Source organism: Talpa europaea, assembly GCF_964194135.1.
Source record: "Talpa europaea genome assembly, chromosome: 4".
NCBI lineage: Eukaryota > Metazoa > Chordata > Mammalia > Eulipotyphla > Talpidae > Talpa > Talpa europaea.
The window spans coordinates 79,102,548-79,129,632 of NC_140070.1; the positions used below are offsets into that span (position 1 = coordinate 79,102,548).

Consider the following 27,085-nt stretch of genomic DNA (forward strand, 5'->3'; position numbering starts at 1 on the left):
CAGAGTGGGGAACAGAATTGACAGATTGACTGAAATACACCGCTGAGGGGAGCAGCAGGCCAGGTCTGCTGTGCCATGTGGATTTCTCTCTGGCCAGGGATCAAACTCATGCTGCAGTGGCTGCAGATAACTTCAAAGGTTGCATCTTAACCCCTTGCGCCACCAGGGAGGTCCTTAGATTGTATTTAAACTGTCCTGGATGGAGAGTATTTAGAAAATATTAAATAGGATCCCTTCCTTGCATTTCCTAAGTATCGTTGCAAAGATTAAGTGACTTTGACTCACTTTACTCATGAAAGTAATTGAAAACTTAAGCGATTACATATATTCAAAGTTGACAGTATATCATCATTACCTATTAGTCAGAATTCTCCAGAGAAACAATGTAAGGATATAGCTATGCATCTATATCTCTATATATGTAGTGTCAGTAACCAGGTGCAGAGCGGGCAGAAATGGCGGGGGGCCAGGAGCCTCCCAGAGAATCTTTACTCTTTCTCTTTGGGCTCCTTCTGGAGTCATCTAGTCTCATGGTCTCCTCCTCTCCTAGCATGGCTCATCCTCTCGTAGCCATTCTACCATAGCTGTTCTGTGTGATGCTGCCCTCACGGCCTCAACCTCCAGGCTCAGGAGTACACACTTGCATGTGCCCACACCACACTTCAGGTGTCCACAACCAGGCATGCATGCCCCAAGCTCACGCTCCCAAGCTCCCAACCTCCCCCTGCATTCAAGGCCGCAGGCAATGGCCACAGAGTCCCACAGAGTAAAAGCCTGACCAGTCTTCATTTACCCTACAATCTATCATCTCTCTCTCTCTCTCTCTCTCTCTCTCTCTCTCTCTCTCTCTCTCTCACTATCTATCTGTCTATCTACCTACCAACTTGTAGGGTAAGTAAAGTATCAGGCTTTTCTGTCCTCCCACCATTAGGACTGATGATGGAACCCTGTGGTCCTGAATGCAAGCCTGATGGCGGGCACCTGGAGTAGGGGGTGGGCATACTTAGGTGGGTACACCTGGGCTGAGACTGGGCTTATAAGGGTGGTGTCACGGGGACACCAGCAGAGTGAAAGAGAGACAACAAGGCCACGAGAGAATGCCAGAGAGCCCAGAAAACATGGAGACTTGCTGGGGCCTGGGAGGTCTGCCAACCTCCAGCCCCCCAGAACTCCTACCTGCCATGTACCTGCTAAATCCCAATTAAAAGCCTGCAAGAGCCATAGAGGGTTCCAAGACTCCTTACCTGTGTGCATAGAATCATTGAGAACCTGCTCTATCTCGTCCTGCTGCTACACTACCTACCTACCTACATATTTACCTCACAATCTAGACAGACAAACACACATTCTGAGTGGGAGGGGATGGTGAGAAGCTAAGATTGGGGTTGCTTGATAAGTGACATAAGCCAGACTCCTCACAGACCTGTCTGTAACTAGGAGGGCTTCTGGCACTTGGAAATCTAGGTGTTCCTCATCATAGGACTGGCTGCCGACCCACAGAACTCCTGAAATCTTGCGAGACCATGGGTTTTGTTGGGAGGAAGTTTCCTCCGGGAAAGTAGGTTCAACAGAAAACAAGAGTGAGAGATTCACAGAGAGACAAAGAGAACCAGAGAGAGAGCAAGTATCATTTTAAGGAATTGGCACATGGAATTGAGAGACTTGGTAAATCTAAATTCTTCTTGGTCGGCTGACAGGCTAGAGACTCAGGAAGAGCTGAAAAGCTGCAGTTCCAGTGCAAAGGCAGTCTGCTGAAGGACTCCTTGGGCATCAGAGGAGGTTAGTCTTTGTTGCCCTAAGGACTTCAACTGTTTTTAAAGAGACCAAGCTATATTACTGAGGGTAAACTGCATTACTCAAAGTCTACAAGTTTAAGTATTAATCTCATCAAACAGCTAGAATAATGTTTGGCTGAATATCTAGGCATCATTATACAGCCAGGATGACACGTATGATTAAACTTTGCATTACTTCATTAGATGATTAAATTATAAATTTATTATGGATATTTCAGATACCTACTATTTCATGTTTGAAACATCTACCTTCAATGTAGAGATATTAAGATTTACATTATAATGTATAAAGTGACAGAATAACATTTAAAATAAGTGTGTGTATGTGTATGTGTGAGTGAGATGATTCCACTTAGGCACTTGTGCAGTCTTAATGAGTCTGTTTATGTAAAGCACTTGATACAGTGCTGGCAAATTTTAAGGACCCCATATATCTTATAAATTGTTATTCTGGTGAAAACAACTTAGTTTACATTTGCGATATTTTAAAGGGAAGTCGTTCCTGGTCGAAGGAGGAATATCATATGTTGGTAATCTTCCTAATCTGAAGTCTCACAATCTTTGAAACACGAGAGATTTCACAGGTGTCTCTCTGAACCACATCACACCAACACACGCAATTCTCAGCTCTACCTGATATTAAGGAAATTAATTTTCTTGGAAAGAGTAACAAAGGGAAGTTCTAGTTAAATGCAGAGGGGCACTTCTCTCTCTGTACAAGTTTGTTTTTCAGATTTTTTGGGCAATATGTGGTGTGGGAAAATGTGCAGATTATATGTAGGTTTTGTTAATACTAGGATAGTAAATATAGAATTTATAGAAATTGGAGAATTCAGACATTAAGAACATTATAGCTGAGGTTTACCTCACTTAATCTACTGTTTCTTCTATTTAAAGAAATAGATATTTGCATGGGTGCTGTCTTGCTTCTGGCTAGTGTAGACCTGGCATTTAATCTTTCCTCTCCAGCTCTGTGACTTTACCAAATGGTATACTGTGCAGCATTAAAATGTTATCCTGATTGGGGGTGACATAATGTTATCTCCAAAATAAATTTATTTAAAAATATAAACGATATACTGAACAATAGGATAATCAATTCCTAAAATAATCTTGAATTATAGTGTTTATAATAAGAAAAAAACTTCAGACTCGCATCTTCTTTATATTGAAGCCTCATTTGACAGCTACAAGCATCTGATTTGGATATATTCTTATAATGTACTCATTCTTATCATAACCAGAAAAAGTGTAAGATTTTGCTAAATTATCATGGAATTTATATAATAAATTGGATTCTAAGGACCAAGTCAATCTATAAGGATAGACCCATAAAATTATTTATTAATATATTTCAATGTGTGTTTAGTTAGCCACTTAAAGTGCGCCAATGAGAAAAATATTTAATTTTTTAAATTAATGAAAATTGAAATTTATGAAATAAATTTTAAGAACCTCACACTGTTACTAGTTGTTTTACACTTAGAAATGGATTATTATCATTATTATTTCATTACTTAAAGTAAAATCACTTGAGTTTTTTTTTGCAGAGCTGAAAATATTCAGGTTGGAATGTCTGTTATATTACTTGCATGTGAGTACTTAAAAAGACAAAAATAACAGAAAGCTGAGTTCCTGCCTATCATCTAAATGAAGACAAAATAATCATTGAAGGAAAATTATATGCATTTGTCTTTATTTCAATATAGTTGCACACTATCTCAGGTGACTTACCAGTCTACTAAGATGTCTGTTTTGTTTGTTTGTTTGTTTGAAAAAGTGATTTGTCTTAACAGACCTAAGATACTGAAAAATACATAGCATCTATTTGGTAAAGTTGAATGGGTATGTTGACATACAGAGTTTTGAGAACTGTTATAAGTAGCAAGTTTCTTAAAAAATCTGTATAAAATTGACAAGAGATTAGTAGCACAATTTGAACTTTTACTCCAGTGTTAAATTGCATGTAAATACTTCCCCAACATTCCCCTGTTTGTATATGCCTCTATCCCTTTTAAAGCAGTACATATACTAATGAAAATATTTTTCTACTTACAAAGTGTTTTTTAAAAAGGCATACAGAAAGATTGCAAGAGAGAATGTGGAAATGTTGAATTGAAATGGATAGATGAATGAACTCAGCCTCTATTTTCCTTCTTATTTATTACTTCCCTCAAAACGTTTTCATGCTGCATACTCATTATCTATTGCAGTCCAAGGTCAACAATTTGCAAGTGCACTACAAAGATAGCAGAGAAATATAAATTCTGGAAACCACTCAACCTCTTAAAATCTATCCCTTCATTTTTAATAATCAATTGTCATACACAGAATAGACTATTACTCTTAATGCTTGGCTTGCAAACTAACTTAGAAGCACGGAAAGAGCAAATCTATTTTAAAACTCTGGCTCCTTGAAAAATGTAGTGCACTACTTTTGTCTGTGTATCAATCTGTCTGTCCATCCATCGAGCCAGCCAACCAATTAATGCAATTTATCATTAAACATCCCATTAAAGCTTTGAGAGTTTGGATATACTTTTGTAATAGCAAAGATTTTAGTCACCTATCTGCTTATCCACTTTTAGGGCAGTCACAATGTTTCTCACAGATTAGTATTTCCTCTCTATTGCAGTATTCAAAATGGCCATCTAGAAACCCTCTTTAATGACTTTCTATTTTCAGTGCATGTGGTTTCAGCTTGTTACATTGGACAGCAGATTAGTAGCTTGATAAGTTAAGACTTTTGCCTAAAGACATAACCATTAGGTATGTGTTTCTCAAAACTCAAGAGGCAAGCATAACAGACTGCCAGTTTTTTTTCTTAATGTCCAAAAATCATTAAAACGTTTGCTTTTCAATGGTCTCATCTTTTTTTTTTTTTAAACATAGCAGCACTACTTATTTATAGAAAAATCTCTTTTAGTCGTTTTATACTTTAACATCTGGTATCAACATTCCTTTATATCTAAGGAAAGGGTAGATTTAAATAAGAGAAGATAAATATGTGAAAAAAAAGTGTCAAAATTCTTAAAGTACAATTAAATACTGTGAACCTTAACTAAAGGTAGTTTAGAATATATATACACGTCATCTTTCATAGGCCATGGAAGAGTAAAGAGCCTCTTGCCATGTATTATTATTATTCCCTTTATTCTCATGAAACTTACATTTAGGAGAGACAAGACAAAACGAAGAGGATAAAGGAGAACATCGCAGAGTGTTAAGTATTATAATTTTAACAAAACAGTAAAAAGAAATATGGTTTAGGCAGGTCAACTTTTCTGAAGCCTATATTTTTCACCAATAATTGTTTTGATTATGTCTTCTGGGCTATCTAGATATTGTATTGGATATTGCTCTTACCTTCTGCAAGGATGATGGAAAGACTCTGGAGTATGTGTAGAATGAACGAGTCAAACAGTTGGATCCCTGAATAATTTAACAGGAGATTCAGCTACCTCTACCTCCTTAAATTACTCTAGTGGATGTTAGTAGCAAAATGTTCAAGTTCTAAGCTATTAATTTATTGAACTGCAATATGGGTTTCTAGTAAGACTTTAAAAGGCTTTTCAATTATGTGACAATTTATAAGATAATTCTAGTTTGTTTAAAACCTTTCTGTATTAGTGATTTATATAATTATTTACTATGTGCTTAATAAGGATTTTCTGTTGAATATTATATGGCAATTCAAAAGCAAAAACTTCAATATAGTCTAAATTCCTCTGTTTGGAAATCTGATTAAATGTAAAATAATCTTTAATGATATTGAAAATGTTGTGATTTTTCAACAATGACATGTTAAATAATGAGAAGTACTTTTTATCTTTTATAGGTTATTTGAGCTCTGATCTTGATTATTTTATTTTTATATATTTAGTTATTGATCTCTACAATGTCTCTCAAAATGATTGAACAAGATGCTTTTGGGTGATAAAGAATTTTTGTTGAATAGTGGCTTGGGATTTGGCACTTGATCTTCACATTTGAAAGAACTGACCAGAAAGTTAAAAAAGAAAAAAGGAACATCTATATCCTCGTGTGAGACACAATCTCGGGAATGTAATTATAGCAGAAGCAATTTTGATATGGGATGAACCCTATAATGTTTTGTTTTGTAAAACACTTTCATTTTCCTGATGCCTTGAGATTACATTGAGATGTGATGAATTGTAAATCTAGAGAAGTAGGTTGATATAGAGAAAGGAAATGGAGTACAGAGGAGGTGCCTAGTTTTATGCCATGTTTTTTTATGCCATGTATATTATCACATATTCCTTGACCACATATGTAATGTATGAAATATTTTAACTACTGAACAGTGCAAAAGGTAGCAATTGGTTATGGAACCTCCCATCTAGAAGATAAACCATCAGAAATTTCATGTAAGGGCAGTTCAAGGTGAATTTAGCCACATAGACCACGATTGATATACCAGATGTGTTAACTGCTCCATATGGTTTTTTAATTACATAAATTCCTGACAAAGGTTAGAATTGATGTTTGTGATTTTACAGATGAGAGAACAATAGTTTCAAAGAGGTGAAATAACATTTTTAGGTGTCAGAGAGAGAGTTCTCAATCAAGGATTCAAATACAGATTTGTCTACTCCAAAATCTATTTAATTTTATGGCAACTTTGACTATTTTATTTCAAATTTCAAAAATTCTGTTTGAAGTCCAGTTTTATTTACAGTGTAAACAGAGTTTGTACTGTTATCTGATTATTTGATTTGCCATCTTGCTACTTTTTTGGTTTACTATGTGACGTTTTATAGGGGATACGATGTCACAGAATATTTACATAGTTATGCTAATTTAAAAACTATTCATTGGGAGTATAGTTTTAAAGATAAGCCTAACACAGTGTCATGACTTTGAATTAAAGGTATTTTAATTTTGGTAGAGGTGACTAGACTACTGATATAAATATGAGCAAATATTATTTGGCTCACTATACAATTTGGTTTTTCCAACTTCGACTACATTTATCAAAAGGAAAGTTTAATTATTTTCAACTCCATTTTAAATTTCTGTGAACATCACAGTTATTTATCACTTCTCATGATTATAATTTAAAATCCATAGACAAGGCAGTATTATGAGTTGATCATGGATATGGATTGAGTCGATTCATATCTATAAATAGTTACTCTGCCATTTATATTTTGTAACCATGGAAAAGCTTTCAAGTGCTACATGTGAGGGCTATACATTTATGTGTCCCAGTTTCTCATCTGTGTAAAAATGGACAGAGTAATATTGCCAATACTTTGGGCATACTGTGAAGATTAAATATGTAAAGAATCTTAGAGATGCATCTATTTCATAAGCATTATGAAAGATTCACTGTTTTTTCTCTGAACATAGTCTTCTTTGAGTAGACTAATACGTAAACCCCCATTGATTCCCCAGAAAATATTTATGTCAACACTGTCGTTTATTTTTGGTAAGAATACTTTTTTCTTTCTCATAAAACATAAAGATTGCATGTTTCTCTCTCATCACACTTGGAGTCCAAAGTTGAATCATCTTTCATATTATAATCTAAGTCCTATATTTGCATACAAGAGATTAGGTAGCAAAATAGAAATAAAAAACTCTATTTTTAACTTTTAATTTAGTATATATTTATTTGACATCCTTATGTCTAATAATTGGCATTAATCTTTTCGATGGTTGTTATATATTAATATATATAATGCATGTATATGTAATATCCACATATTATAATACATGTCATATGCAGAATTAAATTTATTTGATATATTTTATTTTATTTTTAAATTATTTTTTTATTTTTCACATAATTTTCATTTTTAAACAATATTTCCCCCCCCATCCTCTCAGGTGTAGTCCCCATAGAGTTTCCTTAACCAATGCACCCATGCACCATCACCGTAATCCCCTGTGCTCCTCCTCCTCCCCTGCAAGATGTCTCTGATTTATAATTGTCCATTTTTGCTTTGTTTTTTTTTTTACTACTGTTATTTTTTTACACTGATGTCTTATTGGGTTCCCCTATATTCCTGCTATAAGTGAAACCATCTGATATTTTTCTTTTTTCCTTCTGGCTTATTTCACTGAGCATAATTCCTTCTAGCTCCATCCACATTCCTACAAATGGCATGAGTTTATCTTTTTGATTGCTGAATAATATTCCATTGTGTATATATGCCACATCTTCTTGATCCAGTCATCTATCTTTGGGCATTTGGGTTGTTTCCACGTTTTACCTATTGTAAATAGTGCTGCAATAAACATAGGTGTACAGGTGTTCTTTTGAATCAATGTTTTTGTGTCCTTTAGGTAGATCCCTAGGAGTGGAATTGCTGGGTTGTAGGGTAGCTCCATTTTTAGTAGACTGAGGAACCTCCAGACAGCTTTCCATAGTGGTTGGACCAGTTTGCACTCCCACCAGCAAGGCAAAAGAGTTCCTTTCTCACCACATCCTCACCAATATTTGCTGTTGCTTGGTTTTTTGATATGTGCCATTTTAATGGTGTAAGGTGGTATGTCAATGTGGTTTTACTTTACATTTCCCTGATTATAAGGGATGTTGAACATTTTTTCGTATGCCTGTATTTTTATAATTTTGTGTGACATATCAATCCAGGATGTTTGATATCTTTATACATGGTCAAAGTGAAATTGCATATTAAAATAGTTAATTTATCTCCAATGAACTAAGAAAATGTTTCCACATTGACAGACAAGTGATTTTTTTTTAAGATTTATTTATTTATGCATACAAGAACTGGGGTACAGATCAGAGATGTGGAGGGGTGAGAGGATTCACCAGACATAGAGTGGGGAACAGAACAAGCAGATCAACTGAAAGACACTGCTGATGGGAGGAGTGAGCGAGTCAGGAGAGGTCTGCTGCACCATGTGGGTACCTCCCTGGCTGGGGATCCAACTCATGCTTCAGTGGCTGCAGTTTGCTTCATAGGTTGTGTCTTAACCCCTTGTGCCACCAGGGAGACACAGTAGTTCTTTTTTTATTCATAGAAGAAATAATAAAAATATAAATCTTCAATAAGGAGGAGATATTTGAAAGGCATGAATGCTAAATATATGTGGAATGATAGTTCACAGCAGACCAAATGAGAGAAAGAGATTCACTGTAATAGAGATTGCCATAAAATGGATAAAAGCCCACTTCAATAGGATGTTTTATTTTTACCCCCCATTCCAACCAAATATAAGTCTATCACAGTTGTGCCTGCCCTCTACCTGCAACCTGTCTTAATGAGGAACTGATTCCATCAGTCTGGATTTCATGATTTTTCGATGCAACCAAATGTCTTAGCAGGAGTTCACAATAATATTCTTCTGTTTTCTACTCCAAAAATAAAAAATAAAAAATAAAAAAATAAAACTCTTCTGTGAATTTTATAAGAGTAAATAGATTCTTATTTAAAGGATTAACTTCTTAGTTTGATACAGTCCATATTAAAACGGAATAAAAATCTGGGCTGTTTTCATTAGCAAATCAGAAAGGAAATTTTGATTTGTTTCTATCCTGGTAAAGCTTTTATGATCCCTCACCATAAACACTGAAAATGGGGAGTGAGAGGTTTTTGTTCTAGGATAATGAACAGAACTACCACTGAGATTTTAGGGGAAGTGGCAAGATTTAATATCCCCTAGCACAATGTAAATTTCTTTCAAGCATATTAAATTTTTGGTCTAGGATTTCTGTCAGCACAAGATACCAATCAAAGTGAAACTTTCTTTTTACAGGTATGCAAAATAACTTCATTCTTACTTATTTTTTTCTTTCTAAATCTTAAAATATAAAACTCTGATGAACATTCTATTGATGTTATTATTCTCTATGAGTTGGAGAGAAAGTTGTACTAAAAAAGAAGTCAAAAAGAATTAATGACTCAAGACAATAAACTAAGATCAGTGGACAATATATACTGTCTCCCTTTTGAACAATTTCACAAGTTACAAGTGTAAAAGGGTAAATGTATGCAAAGATTTGATTCACCAGCATAGATATTAGAGGGAAAAAAAAAACACTTCAATTTTTATAAACATTTATTGAAATTCAGAAATATTTCTTTTAATTTTAATGCACATTTAATATTCCTTATAGTGATTTACTAAATTTGTAACTTTCTGTGGTTGTGGGAAATTCTTCCTGGTACTACACTGCCCAGTAATTACTGTGGCATGACCTCGCTTCCAGACAAGAAGAGGAAGCACTTAGTTTGAAGTTCCACGTTCTGTATTCATTGAAACACTTTGGCTTTATTTTGATTGCAATCATAGTTCTGGAGGTCTGAATATTCCATAATAGTTCTAGGAAATTTGTCAGGGACTTTCAAAAATAACAGAGCAATTATAGCTGTGTATTAGCTTTTCTGACCTAAAGTTCATTTTAAAGGCCTTGGCTTACTGAGGTACTACTTGGCTTCTGTCTTGATTGTGATCAGTAATTCTGTTTGAAAAGCACATTACTGTGTTGGATATGTGACTGGAGTAAAACAAACTGCAACTGTGAGGAGTTTACACAGTAATTACTTAAACATGTGTGTGGTGATTAGCTTGATATTTTCAAAGAAAATTTGATGCATTTTTATTGAGGGTTCATTCATAATGAAAGAAATTGTCCCATTTTTGTTAATACTCTATATTATTATATAAGGGTCATTATAAAATATTAGTTTGTTAATATAGGAAAGATAAATACTTTGAAGTAGTAGTTGAAATGCAAAAATATACTTTTTTAAATTTTGATATTTAAACAGTGAACTTTTATTTGAAAATAATATTGAAGATCTGTTGAAACATTTTATGTTAGTATTTTATGGATGCATAAATATTAAGAAAATTATAAGTAATTATTAAATTGTTCCCTTGATTTCTTCTAGAATATGAACACAAATTGTTTCAATCTTGACTAGTAAACACTTAAAAATTGCCTTTTTTTGTATTCCCTTAAGCATGAGTTGACCTAAACATGATATAGTAAATTATTGAGTTATGTCTAATTTTTTTCTTTCAGCAAAATATATATATAATACACATTTTTTTTCATTTTTACCACTATAAGTGTAGGTTTCAGTGGCATTAATTGTATCCATAATGTTGTACAATCATTACCAATATTTCCAAAATCTTTTCAATACCCTAAAAAAAATTCTGTATCCATTAAACAGTGATTCTTAGTAAATTTTAGCATGTCATATTTTCTAATTTGTGAAGTTTAATTTTATATAACATAAATTACAGTATAAATAATATTTCTTGTAATTTGGCATATGTGTGAGTCTAAGTATATAAATATAAATAAATGTTTGATTCACATTGATTTGTTAGTTCTGTGTTTTGAGAAGTAACTCAACTTTATATGTCTATACATATTTTTAAGTATGTGAGACAAATTACATCATAAAGCATTTCTAATTCTATATGTGCATATTACTATACTAAACTGGTAAGTGTTTGTTTGTGTATATATATACACACACATGAATGGTCATAGCCAGATTATATATACTGTGATATATGTATGTCTGAGTGTATATATTCAACTGTGTGTATATCTATATATATATGAACATTTCCAATATGTTGTCAGATTTATATATGTAAAATAGAAGAAATTTTCTTTGATTTTAAATAAACTTAAGGGAGAAATATATTGTGTTTTAAATAAGTGGTATTCTTACTTTTACACAAATGGTATTTTTACTTTTAAAAATCTTCCTAAATTGCTATTTTTTCACTCATTAGTAGAAAATACTATTATCTTCTGGCATTTTTTTTTTCATCTTAAAGAAATTGTAAGGCATATAATTTCCCAAGAAAATGAGTTACTAAATTCATCTACTTCCTTATTGTTAGGTCTTACTATTTTTGGTTTTTTTAAAAAAAAAATATTTATTTATTTATACAAGAACCGGGGTACAGGCCAGATGCACTGGGAGGTGAGAGGATACACCAGTGACAGAGCGGGAAACAGAACAGGCAGACTGATGAAATATGCTGCTGAGGGAAGCAGCAGGCAAAACAGGAGAGGTCCGCTGCGCCATGTGGGACCCTCGCCGGTGGGTCAGCCGGGATTGAACAGGCACTGCAGAGGCTGTGGGACAGCTTCACAGCATTGCGTTCAACCGCCTGCACCACCAGGGGAGGCCCCTATTTTTGTTTTTAAACTATTCAATGTTCTGGGTTTTCTCTCTCCTTTCCATTAAAATTTCCACTCTGAAAATTTCCAAATTTCTTCTTCAGTGGGACAGAGTAATCTGGAAGTGATAAATTGCATCTAAGGTATAGATTTTCCCTCTTATTTTATTTTAACAAAAATAATAAACTTCATATTTCTACTTTCCTCAAGGTATTTGAGCTGGGTCCTTTGAACCACTTCTTTAGATATCATTGTGCATTTCACAATGTTCCTAAAGTGGCTTTGACTAGCATTGAGTCTCGTTGTGCATTTGGGCATATGGACAGTATTAACACATACCCCGCAATTGAAGACCTTCTGCTTTATGTATAACCTAATGGACGTGGGTTTCTTGGAATTAAGTAAGTCCTTCGCAGAAAGTAACTTGTAAAGGAAAATGACTACCCATTTCCAAATCAAACTGTAAAACCTTTCAGTTTTAAAAATTAGATGGTATGTTTATGACTTGCTATAGCTGCATTCATACTGACAGAGTTTTCTATTTTAGGGGTCTGATGCTAATAATTACCTTTCCTTTTAAACCCCCTTTTGGCATTTAAGTCAAAAGTCTACTTCTCATGACAGTACTTTGAAAACCAAATTCCTACTTCTTCAATGTTTCTCACCCTAAGAGCATCAAGAATATGGATTTTAATTTCAGATCTTCAAAATGTAGCTATTATATATTACTCTGACATTCTTTATCCTCAATATTACTTTAATCTCACAGATATTTCAATGTAATTATTTTCACTATTTTTTGATCAGTTGTTTTTGAGTTAACATTTGTTTACACACAATATATACAGTCATACCCTTCAGGTGTGTATTACCACACAGCACAAGCCACCAGGTACCCACAGTCCTCCACAGTAGTCCATTTTACCCCCTCCCCACTTTGATCTTCCCCCATTCCTTCCCTCCTTGTAGCCTCAATTTTCTAGCCATATTTAACAGTTCGTTAATGGTTTGATTTTATCTGATTTCACGTTGTATTTATATTTGACAGAAGTGATACTGTCGGAATTTGTCTTTCTCTTTTTGACTTGTTTCCCTTATTTCCCTACAGTTCCATCCATGTAGTTGCAAATGGCATGAGTTTGTTTTTTGTTTTTTGTTTTTTTGTACTTACTACTGAGTAGTTTTTCATTCTGTCTATATACCACATCTTCCTAATCCTCTCATCTGTCCTGGGGCATTTAGGTTGTTTCCCTATCTTGGATATTGTAAATAGTGCTGCAGTGAACATAGGAGTGCATCCTTCCTTTGAATTAGAATTAGTGTTTCACATTCTTTGGGTAGTCAAACTATTTTTTAAAATTCAAATTTAATCTCATAGTCATGCATTCCCCACTGTGATACAGTCATAGGGCAGACTTTATATTCTCTCTTCATATTTTACAGATATAGGCATTCAATACACTTCATGCAATTTGCTGAAATAGCATAGCAATAATTGTATGGACTTGAATCCTCACAGATCTTAGTCAGCATAGCAGCATGTAAAGAAAAATAAAAGCAATGAAACAAACAGTAAAAAGTCTTTAAAACATTGTAGCAATCGAGAATACTTTGAAAATTGTTATATTTTGAAAATCACAAAATAAATTTAAGCAATATGTATTTTATGCCCTACTAATTGACAATAAAATATGCTTTACCATCCAATGAATACTTAGCGAGAATCTGTTATATGTTTAGCGTCATCAAAGGTTTATGAACATAAAAAGGAAGTAGACCTATCAGGGTCCCATGTACCTTATATTCAGTTTTAGAAAATCCTAAAGGTCATATATTTTTAAAATTGAAACTATTTTCCATTATTTGGAGAATAAATTACTATGCAATGAAGAAAAATACATTACTCTATAGCCCTTTGGATTTGCCTCTCTATATAAATTCATGTTTGAAAATCTGCCCAAAGCATTGTTAACTTACTTTCCTTCATGGTTCACTACACATATTCAGACATAGGCTTCAAATTACTCCTTAAAGAATACCAGCAGGTGATGGATAACTGGAAAAATAGAACCATATCCATAGGAATAAATCAAACACATCAACATCCTGCGTGTGTGATAGACCACAGTTATTTGAGCAAGTACATGTAGTGATAGCGTCTATATATTTCACTGAGCTACTTAAATTCAGATTGACATCAGAAAAATCAAAATTAATTTCGTATAAACTACCATTTTGTCAACATAATTATATTTTTTACTAACATTGCATTAAATGAAACTTACAAATTAAAAAAAAGCTTTCTGGATCCTTTTTTTTCCCTTCTCTAATAGTCATTATAAGAAGAAATAAAAGATTTTACCCCAGGAGGCATGTTTAACTCTGTGCCTATGGGTAATTCATTGGAAATTCTGTGATGTTTATGGAAAAAAGATGATGAGTATGTGGTAATACAAAACCTCATAATGTACTGTTTCAGAATTCAAAGGCTCTGCTAGCATCAGGAATAGCATTTTACATTCAGTATAGTTCCTACTTAAAGTTAATAATGACCGTCAAAACTTGCTGTTATTTATTGCTACTGAGTTAAGAACAGAGTAGCAGAGAAGAAAATGATGACATCAGGGTCACAGCAGGTACCTTACACACATTTAAAGTAAAACTCATTTGCTACTCAGTGAAACATACAATTTATATTTTTATTTCAAAGTATTTAAATGTTCTAGACATTAAGCTGCTATCTTCAGAAAATCTCTGAAAAACATTCTTTCATCTGTAATAATGATCATGAAAAGAAATGCCACTATTTTATAGTGCAAGTAATTTACATCACAAAGGTTTGAGTTTTTATAAACAATTATGGGAGAACAATAACGTGAAAGGAAAACATTTTGACCAATAATGGTAGGTTTTAAAAAAATTCTTATTGTAAGTCTGCTATAATCTTTTGCACATAAATATATTTTCTGTCCATATTGTAAACTGTTACAAGCTTGGGAGGTAAGATTGTTAATTAATCTAGTGCAGGCATAAATGCCTAAGGATATAAAATCTAAATTTTATTTCCACTGTAACTTTGAGTAGTTAGAAAACTTGTGACTATTATTGAAGATAAACTATGCTTTTCCATCTTCTGTTTGGTAATATCAATCTGTCTTTTAGCAATTGACTAAAAAAATGGAAAAATTTTTTTACTAGGTTCTATTAAATGTTTCCAGTAGGTTTGATTACCCTGTTGATGCATTATGTACAACAGTGAGACTAATTGGAATGCAAACATTTTGAATTTATTTTATGATAGTAATTTCTCAGTAGGGCAGAGTGAAATATATCTGAACTAGTATGTTTACTGAACCCTAAAGAACAGAAGCTAGCAAATGCCACTCTCAAACAGGAATTTCTATAAATGTGTAAAATAGTAAGAAATATAATGTCAAAAATGTCTTATCTTTATAATCCTTAAGTTTTTCCTTTGAAAATAGGACACATGTAATTTTAATTAAAAAAGTATATAGTGTATCAGCCTTTGTATATGACTGAACAGATGTTCCTCAAGGACAAGAAATCACTGGTAATAGATTTATACGACCGAAAAATCTCTTCTGAAATTATCTTTTTTTTTTTTTGGTTTGACCTAACATTGGTTTATAACAGTGTATTTCATTCAAATAAATGGGTTCACATTCTTCAGAGGTATGTTACCACACTACACCCTCCTCCAATAATTCTCCACCATAGACCATTGGAATCTCCCATTTCACCTTCCTTCTACCCTTCTGGTAGACTGAGTTTTACAGTCAGAATTCTAGGGATTTTATTTGCTTTTCTATTGTTTGAACCTGTTCTGTTTCTCTACATTGCACATATGAATGAGCTCATCTAGTATTTGTGTTTCTTATTCTGACTTATTTTACTTAACATAATACCCCGCAGTTCCATCCATGCTGTCATAAATGGCAAGATTTTGTCTTTCTTAAAAAAATGGCTGAGTAGTGTATTGTGTACATATACCACATTTTAATCCATTGATCTCTCTGTGGACACTTAGGATGTTTCCATAACTTGGCTATTGTAAATAGTTCTGCAATGAACATAGTAGTGCCTAACTCCTTAAAATTAGGGTTTTTGCATTCTTTGTGAAAGATACCTACAATGGAATTGCTAGATGATATGGTAGTTCTATTTTTTTTTAATGTTTTGAGAAATCCTCATATAATTTTCCATAGGGACTGAACTAGTCTACATTCCCACCAACAGTGAATGGAGATTCCATTTCTCCACACCCTAACTAACACTTGTTTGTGGTCTTTTGATATGAGTCATTATTATTATTATGTCATTACAGATATGAGATCATATCTTATTTTGGTTTTGATGTGCATTTTCCAGATACTAAATGATGATGAGAAATTTTTCATGTGCCTGTTGTCCATCTCCATCTTCTTTGGAGAGCTATTTAGCTTTTCTGGTTATCTTTTGATTTGGTTATTTTCATTTGTTGACTTATTAGTTCTTTGAAGAGCTTGGATCTCTGCCCCTTTTCAGATATAGTGTGCAAATATTTTCTCCCATTTGTTAGGGAATCTTTTCATTTTAGTGACAGATTTTTTTTTTCCTTGTGCAGAAGCTATTGTGTTTGATAATATTACCATTTGTTGGCTTTGCTTTTGTTTCCCTACCTGTTGAATATCTCTGAGGCAAACATCATGGGTGTTTTGCCTGTATTTTCTCCTAACTATTGTATGGTTTAGTGCTTACAGCCAATTCTTTTATACATTTTAAGTTTTCTCTCTTTTTTTTTTTGTATTTTGTGAGATAATTGTCTAATTCCATTCTCTTGACTGTGGCTGTCCAGTTTTCACACCACCATTTATTGAAGAGATTTTTCTTGATCTGATATTTTTTTTATTTATAATTTAACTCTCCATGTAGGTGTGGGGTTGTTTCTGGTTTTTAATGATTTTCCATTGTTCTGTGTATCAATTTTTATTTCACCACCACACTGTTTTGATTACTATATCATTGTAGTATAGTTTGAAGTCTGGGTGCCTGATACCTCTGTTCTTCCTTTTCTTGTCAGGATTGCTTTGGCTATTTAGGGTCTTTTGTTTTCCATATCATTTGTTCTATTTCTTTAAGGAATGTCATTAAAACTTTGACAGAAATTGTATTAAATCAGTATGTCACTTTGGGTAAGATGTTTATTTTAACAATATTCTTTATTTCCATGAGCAGGAAATCTTTCCATTTTTTTGTGGCTTCTTGTATTTCTTTTAGCAATATCCTGTAGTTTTCATTGTACAGATCCTTCAACTATTTTGTTAACCTTATTTCAAGATACTTAATTGAGGCAATAATATCTGAAATTGTGATTTTTTTTGCTTTGTTTCTCTTATATTTAATTGTATGTAGGAATTCAAGTGATTTTTTTTCTAAGTTAAGTTTTTATCCACCACTTTACTATACTGATTTATTGTTTCAAATAGTGTTTAGTGGACTCTTTATGATTTTCTATGTATTTTAACATGTGATATGCAAATAGTAATATTTTCACTTTTTTTTCCAGTTGGGATCCCTTTTATATATTTCTGTTGCCTAATTTCTATAGCTAGGACTCCCAATAATATGCAAAAAAAAAGTAGTGATGAAAGTGGACATCCTTGTCTTATATCTGATCTTGAAAGAACAGATCTCATTATCTGTTGGGTATTTATGACCCTTTTCTCTTTAGGTATGTTCTTTGTATCTCAGTACTTTAAGGGTTATTTATGATTACCACATGTCATATTCTTTCTAGGCACCTAGTTATAACACCATGACTACTTTTGGTATGTTTTAGATGTATTTCATTCTGAGGATAATGAGATGATGTAGATGTTTGTATTTTTTTCTTTTATTTTTGTTTTTACCAAGGGAAGATTTACCAACTTTTACCAAAGTAAGATTGAAGCTATGTTTACATTTCATACATTTTACTAGTTCTTTATACAGTAAAAAATAATTACAGAGGATTTTAACAGTAAAAGAAAATGTCTTTTTTCTATACATCATTATTAAATTTGTGCAGCATATCATGTGTCTTTATATCTTTCCATGTGTGCTCTTGATAATCTCATGTAATTGCTACTCAAGAATCATATACATTCTACAAATTAAAGTCTTCAGTTTTAAAAATGCCATTTCAGATAACAAAAGCTAACACAATTTTAGAGAAAAAGGAATATATACCTTATGTCACTTTCTAGGTAATTTTTATAATTTGAAATCGAAGACTGGAGGCATCTGTGTTTAAAACAATGTAAAATTATGATCTATATTACTAAGAATGACTAAGTGAAAGCTGAACTGGTTCTTCTGCAAGTAGACCAATGGAAAATATAATTAAAATTAAATGATTGTTTATGTCTCATTGTATCTCTTTAGACCAAGATATCAAATTTTAGAATATACTCTTAAAGACAAAACACTTACAGGGCCTTTCCTGGTGGTGCAGGCGGTTGAGCGCAGTGCTGTGAAGCTGTCCACAGCCTCTGCAGCTCTGGTTCAATCCTGGTCATCTGGCGAGACTCCCACATGGCATGGCAGACCTCTCCTGTCTTGCCCGCTGCTCTCCTCAGCGGTGTATTTCAGTCCGTCTGCCTGTTCTGCTCCCTGCTCTGTCTCTGGTGAATCCTCTCACCCCCAAAACCTCCGGCCTGTACCTGGGTTCTTGTATGCATGAATAAATAAATCTTAAAAAAAAAGACAATATCCTTACAGTCTTATATTTTTAAGAAATGCATTTCTACATAGCCATGTAAAAACAAATAATAAAATCTTGAAGTAATTTGACTTATTGAAAACTATATTTAGGAGTTATTAACTACTTCCCCAACTCAACACTCAAATAAGCAAGAATCTAAAGGGATTGTTTCTAGGTAAAGAGCATTCCACTCAGATTAGAATAATCTATGCATTATTTTCTTAATCTTGAAAAGAAAGTGCTCATCACTGGGAATTAAATTTGAAATAATACCTACTGTTATATCTAGAAAGAAACATAAAAGGGATTATATCTGGAAAGAAACATAAAAGAATAATGCTATAGCTTTTGTTTTCTGGTCAAATAATAAAGGCATCATCTAAGGAAAAGACAGAATTGATAGAGTAGTATAGATAGTGTATGGGTTCTTATTTTTCTGTAACTAGGCTATTTATAGACTGCCTATGTAAACTAGGAAATATTAATAAATCAAGGCAAACTTAGGGGGTGAGTCATTAATAATAGCCCTAGGCTACCAGGGCAAAACAATTCTAGAATAGAAAAATAAACACTTTAATGTTAGTTCTGCTCTTTATTGAATATGGTGGTCTGTTCTTGCAAATATTAGTAACATTCATAAATGTAATCATTTTAATATTATTTCAGTACATATTAGATCCAATAAAAATAGCATAGAATAAATGTGTTTAGGTTATTTCAAGTAACATTGTGGTTTTATGTTTTTCCAAATACATTTTGTGGTTTCCAACCAAAATTAAATGGTATCTTCCTTATACATGTAATTCCAGATTATCCTCCTGTTTTCAGTTTTCTCCTGTTCTGATGCAGCCATTTATTACAACTTTCTGAAAGTGACCAGTTTAAATATTATGACTATGTGTAAGGTACATATCAATGTTTATTGAATTTCATGTTTGTCATTATGCACTGCACATTTTTTCCATATATAATTTGATTGGAGTTTTCTATGAAGGAACATTGTCACATGTTAAAAATAGAACTTCTCTGCCAGTGAAACATGCACAGGTGTTAAGTTGCCAATTAAAGTGAAGTAAACTGTCAAATGAAAAATTTTAATTATACTTTCTACATTTTGACTTTGTCTTTTCATTTTGATGGAGTCCCAACAATGTCTGTTTGGACATGCTGCTCTAAATGACTCATTCTCAGAGTTCCCTGAGGAATTTGTGCTTCTCACCTGTCCTCAGGAATGTGGCCATTGCCTTGTCCATCTACTGGGTTCCTGCAATATGACAAAATTAAACTTCCAGATCTCTTGTCAACCCTAAAGTTTATACTTCTGGCAGGAGTAAAATAAAATGTCACCTGAATTTATCCCAGTGTGAGATATGATTTCTCCTAACTGATAAATTACAAAAGTTGCATTTTTATGGAAACTGCCATTTAGATACTTATGACAAGTCTTATTTCATAGAGAAATAAATCTTCACATGGAACAACACAACTGCAAGACTGAAATGTTTATTGCTTAGAAATGCCATGAGTTGGAGGTTGCAGTGGTAGGATGGGCACTGAGCAGGTTTTCTGATCTGACAGACAGGTAAAGGAGAGTCCTGGAGCCCTTGGTGGCTTTTTCAGGCTTTTGATGAACTTTTACATGTAGTGCAGCAACCAGATACATGGCAGACAGGAGTGATGAGGGGCCATAAGCCCCCCAGCAAGTGTTCACTCTGGGCTTCTCTGGTGTTCTTTCTCCCCCATCTCTCTTGTTCTCTCCTGCCTCTTCTTGTGTGTCTGCTTCTCTTCATGAATATCTTAATACTGCTGCCATGGCCCACCCAAGTTAACAACATAACTTGTAACAATGTGACAAAATGCAGGTGCCCCATCAGTCAGGGCAATCCTAATGGTGGAGGGCAGAAAAGCCTGAAAAATCATTTACCCTACCTAGGTGTTAGTGGTTTTCTTTGCTTTTTCTTTTTCTTTTTTTAGAAACAGGGCTATTTGCTAGATACATTGTAAGTTCAGCTTTTTTGTTGTTTTTATAAACCTGGCAGACATGGGAAAAATCAAGTTACTCTAATTAGAGAAACAAAATGTATTTACCTATGTATTCAACTATGTATTAATTTTAGGACAATTTAAAAAGTAAAGAACTGACAAATTAGTTGGACTTCTTATATATATTTTTCATGATTCCCCAAATCGTATCCTTTGTTCACTTTTCCCCATGAGCTCATATATCATTCAACTTTCTCTATATATGAAAGCTATCCAACCTCCTTTCTGTTGAGATGTTAGTCTCTTCTGGAATCTTGACTATAAAACAAAAAAAATGATTTAAGCAAAATAATAAAACATTTAAAAAGTATTGGAAGCAATCATACAATGAAAAGGAATAATTTATTTCCTTCTACTAAAAAAACAGAGCTTTTTTAAAACAGCATCTGCCTCTAGATAATTAAACAATATTAGCAGATCAAATCCTATTGCCCCATCTCTTTATTTTTTTCTGAATTATTTTCATGTACATATTACTCTGTCCATGTGATGAGTTATGGAAATTGTGGTATAAATTCTCATCAGTGAGATAGCACTGGTGATTTTAAGACCCAGAATTGGATCTCTTTGGATTACTCTGAGTCATGTGTCCATCGTAAAACAATGAATATATCCAAAGATATGTACCAATGACTGGTAGAACCTTACTCTAAGTTTATTGCTGGAGCCAGAAAGTGGAACAGGGTTAGGAGTGAGTGAATCCTGCTGAAGCCACATGGACCATAATCAGATTAGAGATAATTCCTGGAAAGAGAATATGAGTGTTAACTACTTGAAAGAAGAATAGACTATACAAAAATCATTACAGATTATTTTTTGTTCCACTCAGGATAGTTTTTAATCTCTTTAATTATTCATAGCACTTATTGTAATATTTTATTCAAGCACTCAGTACATTACACATTTAATTATTGCATGTTTTACTAATTTAAAATTGCTCTAATACTTTTGTTTATTGATAATGAAAATCTTAACCAGCAGTAATTGTGTGAATGTGTTCAAATGACTAATAATGATGGTATATAGTGGCATGTTGACTGTCATATATTTTGACCTAAAAGTATAAACTTGACTTTGTTGATTTTCTTCTTTTCCAGCAAAAAGTATTCAATTCCAACTTTAAGAAAGGACCAGAAATAAAAATGTTGAATGAATGAGGTTAGGGTTGATAACCTTATCACAAACTGTATTGTTTCATATAGGAATTTCTTTAATATTAGAACTAGATAGAAGAGTAATGACTTACGAAAATGTGAGGCAATCAGAGTACATTATTCTAAAATTGTTAAAGGTATGAGAAATAGTGAAAAAATAATGGTAATAACTGATTTACTTATAGGAATGGGTGTAAGTTAGTGGTGGAGGATCTACTTGGGGAATAACTGGTTTTCCTTGATGTAATGATAAGTAGTGCTCCTATTACACTAAAAACTATTCTGATTTTCAATGGCAATTTATGATCAGTCTACTTAGAAGTTACCCAAAATCCACAGCACAATGATACTCTTTTAAGAAATGAGAAATTTGACCTATGTATATTTGTTCTATATGAACTTATATGAGCCAGTCCTCTAGTTCAGGTCAGAATCCTGCAATTCTATATAGCATAGTTGTGTTTACCTTTAATTTGAAAGAAAAAGTTAACTCCTAGGCCTTTGATTTTAATTTCATGCAAAAATTTACATTTTAAACAATATAGTGAAATCAATTTGCTTTATCATATGGTTCTCATTCATTTGCTGTATGCTATTTCATTATTCTACTTGAATCTATAAGAAAATAGTCCCCAGGGCCTCACTGGTGGTGCAAGGGGTTAAGACGCAACCTATGAAGCTATCCACAGCCACTGCAGCAATAGTTCGATCCCTGGCCTCGGAGCTACACACATGGTGCTGCAGACCTCTCCTGACTCGCCTGCTCCCCTCAGCAGTGTATTTCAGTAGATCTGCCTGTTCTGTTCCCCATTCTGTCTCTGGTGAATCCTCTCACCCCCCCCCACACCTCCGGCCTGTACCCCAGTTATTGCATGTATAAATAAATAAATCTTTAAAAAAAAAAGGAAATAGTTTCCATTTATGAATTCGTTATAATAAATTCATAGGTCACCCAAAACATGGTTGTAAACTCGTAAGAACATAATATCTTGTATGTCACTTTTTATATTCATTTCAGGAATGATAATGCTTTGTATATAATGTTCACTCCATAATTGCTTGCATATTTCACTGTCTCAAGAATAAAGTTGATCTTTGGGTGACCTTGAGGTTTATGTACTTAAAAGGTAAGAAACTGAAAACAAGCATTAGACATGACTGTACTACATAGAAAAGAAATTGAGGTGACACATTAAGCCATCATTCCCATTGAGGAATGTATTGACATACTGCATTATTTTAATCTTAATTAAAAATAATTGTGCTGTGTGTATGCTTTCTTAGCCTTTAATTAACATAAGCTCCTCAAAACCAAAGTGGCAGCATAATAATGCATTCATAATTTATAGTATAAATGGTGGCCCTAGGGAAAATGCATTGCTATAATTCCCTTGTAGGTCTCTGCTGATGTCATATTGCTGATGAGAATGCCAATCATAGTGAAGGAGGAACAGGGAGAAAGAATGCATTAGACACAATTCATACTTTTACAAAGTATTCTATTTTCTTGTTTTACCATCATGCATGCCAATTAGTACTAGATAGTGCATGTTTTCTAACTCCTCTGTGTGTGTGTATTTGTATGTGTGTCTAATTTATTTGTGTATGGAGTATGAAATGACATATTTCCCAGTCAGATAAATTGGCAAGTGACAGTTAAGTGAGTTCAGACACTACAGATTTTCATTATTATTCCAAGCAAGTAGGCTGCAAGTAGTTAAAGAGAAATGGATGAAGGATATGGTTAAGCAGACAATGGCAGGGCCTTTCAAAGTTACAACTAATGTTAATTTTCTGTTCTTCCATGGATTTCTTTATTCAATCCCGGTTTGATAATTTGCATTTTTGTAAGGGATCAGTGGGGCAGATAATTTCAAATAATAGGCAACTCCCTAAATCATTTATACGTGACCTTGGAAAGATTGATAAAACTTGGACAGGAATATGTTCACATTCTCGATCATGCAATGTGCACAGGCTCAAAGGAATTCAAGGGAAAAAGGAAAAGTCCTAGAATTATTAGTTCAGATCATGATACGTAATTTGGCCTCAGTTCACTTTCCTTCTTTTTCTTTTTTCTTTGTTTTTTTTTTTTTTTTTTTTAAGATTGATTCATTTATGCATACAAGAGCTCGGGTACAGGCCAGAGACGTGGAGGATGAGAGGATTTATCAGAGACAGAGTGGGGAACGGAACAGGCAGCTGGGGAGTCAGGAGCAGCTGGGGAGTCAGGAGAGCTCTGCTGGTCTGATGCACCATGTGGGTAGCTCCCTGGTTAACTGCAGATCGAACTCGTGCTGCAGAGGCTGCGGACAGCTTCACAGGGCGTCTTAACCCCTTGTGCCAACAGGGAAGCTGCACTTTCCTTATTTTTCTAAATATATAGAGCCTGTTTATGCTTTATTATCCTACTGATTTTCCCTATTCTGAGAATAAGTCCTTTTTTTAAACAGCAGAGCAAATGCTAGTCTGAACAAGCCACGTGAAAGATTTCTTACAAAATGTATAAATCTTTTAAAAAAATTTTTTGAATATTTTAGGTCCCTAACAGATAAGCATTCTCAATAAAACTGCAACTGATAGGGAACTTCTACTAATCAATACCGGGATATTTTATTTTAGCTTTTTAGATTTATCTATTTTTTTTTTATTAAGGTAGCATTAGTTTGGAATACTATATGATTGAGAAATACAGAATCTTATATCTTCAGGTGTAAGTGACTTCTCTTGTAAGCCATTGTAAAATAATTTCTCTCTTTAAAGATTTTATTTTCCTTTCATCTGTTTAAATTTTGATAAAATGTTGGTTCATGCTCACTAATATAAGAAATTTATTCTTTTTTTTTCATTTTTCATTCTTTCCAGGAAATGAAAGTAGATCATTAATTTGATTGTCTGTTCTAGAATGGTGGAAATATTTGTGGTATATATACTTTACAAGAAAACTTTCAGGATTATCTTTTTATATTTATGAAAGATTAAGAAAAATAGCATGTAATACCTCTGCAAAATTATATAATCTATTTTATCAGAAAATTCAGTTAAAGATTATACTTTTAGGCTCTCAATATGGCAATCAGTGACGTTATTTCCACAAATAATTGCACATTTATTAAGTAAAAACATGACAGTGTATTTTATTATTAATGCAATTAGTAAGAGAGTTATTATTTTTATCATGAAATTTATGAATTCCCTTCCCAATGCTAGTCTGTTCTTTCTGAAATGTTTTTGCACACTATGAATCATATGTGCAATAGTATAGATCATAACTGAAATATATTTTATTATGAAATTGTATGATTTGGGATTGTATCTATTTTGGAAGTGATAATTTTTAGTTGAAAGGCACTATCTCCTCAGAGAAAAAGGAACCAAAAAGAAAATTGAAATGGCACTTAAAAGTCACTTCCTCATGGGAGAAATTGTTTCTGAACCCTTTTAAAAACAGGTCATTTATCCTTCCTTACATCCATTTATTGATAAATAGCTCTCAACTCTGCCCAATCCCTTCTGCACTTAGAAATTCTCCCTAGAGTTGAATAAAAATCTGATTTTCAGTAGCTTCCAGACATGGTTATATGTTCTGAAGTCCAATGTGGAATATACCTTCTGATTCTTAGAAAAAAAATTAAAATAAGTTGAAGGGTAATTCGTAATGTATTTTTTTTTCTTTTTGTAATGAAAATATTACCAGACATTTTCACATTATTTTCCACATTTAAAATATAAATATTTAGTATTTCCATGCAGTAAGAACTTAAGACACTTAGCAGAACTCCTCAGCACTTTTATCAGTGTAGTTACTGTAGGTGTAGTTACTGAAGTGTACCTGCCAGCATAGTCCATGTGCTCCTTAAAACTAACCCTAGAAAGCTGACTATAGAACTGAAGTATTCAGAGGGGGAAGGGAAGAGAGAGGTGAAAACAAAATAACCTTAGATTTCATTCTGAAATTTGCTTAACTGGAAATTTTTTGCAAGAAAGGGCCTCTCTGGTGGCCTAGGGGTTAAGTCTCAGTGATGTAACCACTGTAGCTTGTGTTCAATCCCTGGCCAGGGAGCTAACCCACATACTGCATAGCAGACCTTTCCTGCCTCACCTGCTGCTCCCCTTAGCAGTGTATTTCATTAGATCTGCCTGTGCCTCTGCTGCCCACTTTGTCTCTGATGAATCAACTGTCCTCCTCCCAGCCCCATTACACCTCTAGCCTACAATCCAATTCTTCTATGCAAAAATTAAAAAAAGAAAATATTCTCCAATGGGTCATGTTTCCAGCAAACTTAAAAGATGAAGCTCTGATTTTGTTTCAGTTATATTGTAAACCGGTGTCCTTTTCATGCTCTAATTAGTGCCATTTTCCCCCCTTTTAATTATTTTTGTTGGTAATTTCACTGTTAAAAATGGTTCCCAAGTTTCATTCTGAAGCTCTGCACAGTGTTTCTAAGTGTAAGAACTTTGTGATGTGACTTAGAGAAAATAACAGCAAATGTGATTTCAGGCATTGTTGGCTTTGAGTTCAAGTCTAATGAATCAACAATGTTATATCCGAAAAAAGCAGAATAAATTTATGATATATGTGAAGTCATTCTGCAGAGTGCTAGAGTAACATCTATAGTGTTTTTAAAAGTTATGATAAAGGTAGAAATTTGACTAAATTTTGGATTCATACAATTGCAACCGATTAGAGAAAGCACAGTAACAGTGCTGTTATTAGATTGTAGGATATAAATGGTCTTGTTACCTAAAGACAGGAAAACGTTAAACCCTTTCCAGGTGGTAGTTTACTATAATTAAATGCTGCATATAGTTAATTATAAAATAATTATTAATTAAGGTCTCTTTAAACAGAAACATAAAACAAGTTAAAATTGTTGTGACCAGAGGAACACAGGAGCCTAACTCTACAAATCCTTGAAGCAGTATTCACTATTTGTCTGTGGTGACTCCATAGAAAATAACTCTTAGGAATAATGAGAGTTTACTGTCTAGAGTCAATTTTTAATTCATGCTTATTGAGGTTTAATTATTCATGTCTTAAAGTATTGTTTCATGTATACCCACTGGCAAACTATTTTATGCCTTCATTTTTTCTAAATATATTTAGGAAAGAAATACATTTGATTGAACTTACATTTACTCATTATTCCACCTTTAACAAAATATTATAAAATTTTATTTTTAAATATGTACATATTAATCT

The 27,085-nt window shown here is 33.3% G+C and overlaps 1 protein-coding gene across 7 annotated transcripts in view; it reads left to right on the plus strand.

Annotated features, from left to right (window-relative positions):
- Positions 1–27,085, plus strand: part of CADM2 (cell adhesion molecule 2) — a gene marked incomplete at both ends in the record, with an annotated part of 963,012 nt that overhangs the window by 446,314 nt on the left and 489,613 nt on the right. The gene's annotated exons all lie outside the window — the stretch shown is intronic.